The 1488-nt window shown below is 39.8% G+C and overlaps 1 protein-coding gene across 1 annotated transcript in view; it reads right to left on the bottom strand.

Annotated features, from left to right (window-relative positions):
• Positions 1 to 1018, bottom strand: part of LOC100195685 (serine/threonine-protein kinase SIK2) — a 14494-nt gene extending 13476 nt beyond the window's left edge. The window contains exons 1-2 of the mRNA XM_014164935.2: positions 612 to 1018; positions 423 to 489 (exon numbers count right to left, since the gene is read on the bottom strand). The gene's annotated coding sequence lies outside the window, so the exon portion shown is untranslated. The remainder of the gene's footprint in view (positions 1 to 422; positions 490 to 611) is intronic.
• Positions 1019 to 1488: the final 470 nt, after the last annotated feature.

The following is a 1488-nucleotide window of genomic DNA, read 5'->3' as shown; positions in this document are numbered from 1 at the left end:
CGTGCTCATCAACAATTAAGATTCTGATTTAACATTTGCGTTGCACCATGATGACGCAGAAAAGTATTAAATGTAGACCACATCCCTTCACATCTGTACAATCTTGCACTAAATGTAATTATCCTACTGAACTAAACATATAGCCTATTCATTATATTTGATAAGCGCCGGATTCAAGCTATAACATGCCCAAATGTGAGAAGTCAATGGATAATAGACATGTAGGCCTTTATAACACAACACACAATTGTTATGTGTTAAATTAAAAGTTCAATGGCAGCTCCGCGCACATAGGCTGCCAAAATCCGAGACAAATTAAAAAAACGATGAAAAAAAATATATTATACATGTCCATTATAGAACCACACTGAACTGTAAGCCAGTTTTTTCCAAACAATCATAAGAGCATTGCAGTGTCTTACCGTTTTTTATGTCCGTACACCTCTCTCATTTCAATCGGTTGTCATAGGCAGGTCGCTACAAGTCATTCTATAAGGATATTACGAGAAGAAAATACGAGAAAAGTATAATAAAACAGCATATAACTTTTTTATTGTCTTTATTTTAACGAAATATGTACAGAAATGTACAGCACAGTGTGCCAGTCGTACCAGTAAGAACTATTTACAGGGTGACTTGGCCGGTCATATAATCGGCTCCTGCACTGTCCTGCTCTGTCTGCATGTGCGCTCCTATGGAATGCGGACATCCACAGTGTTCATGGGGAAACTCCTCCTCTCCTCCTCCCATTACAAATTGATAACATTTCAATAACGTCACACTCGCGTCAGAGCTTCGAGTGGGGCGCAAGGCCGGGCGCGAGCGCAAAGCCGAAGTTGCTGGGCAACCGTGCGGCTTGGCGCGCGGTGACGCGGGTGCGGATGGAGAGGTTGCTTGGAGACGAGGACGGTGACGTCAGTCCCGGAGATGTGTCACCACGTCATGTTTCCTCCCAAGCTGCTGATTTATAGCAGAGCTTGAGTTGCCACTCGCTCATCACGGCGTTTATGTTCGCTCCCTCGACTTTCAAGTTCCTCTCCTTACTTCCGCGGAAAAAGTGAAACCAAAAATGGTTATAATCCTTATGAACCTTTTTTTGTTGTTGCACACATTCTATACACTATTCTATATTATAATTATATTACTAAACTGAACAAAAAGTAGAAGGAACTGTATTACGGAACTAAGAGAAACGATATAAAGTATGATGGAGTACTTTAAATGAAATTGTGGGCAGAAAGACTAATTAAAGTCTTTCATAGAATCAGAAGGCTCATTCAGCACAAAACCTTTTCATATTGGCAATTATTTGAATGGCTATTTCATTGGAAAAGTGGGCAAACTCAGACATGAAATGCCAACAACAATCTGTGAGCCACCATATTCATGCATAAAATTGCTAATAATGAAAGAAGAACATTGTAATTTTGAAATGTAAAGTTAGTACAGGAGAGGTGGAAAAATTATTGCTGTCCATCAATTTTCATT

Source organism: Salmo salar, chromosome ssa21, assembly GCF_905237065.1.
Source record: "Salmo salar chromosome ssa21, Ssal_v3.1, whole genome shotgun sequence".
Lineage (NCBI taxonomy): Eukaryota > Metazoa > Chordata > Actinopteri > Salmoniformes > Salmonidae > Salmo > Salmo salar.
This window is presented reverse-complemented; position numbering and strand designations above follow the sequence as displayed.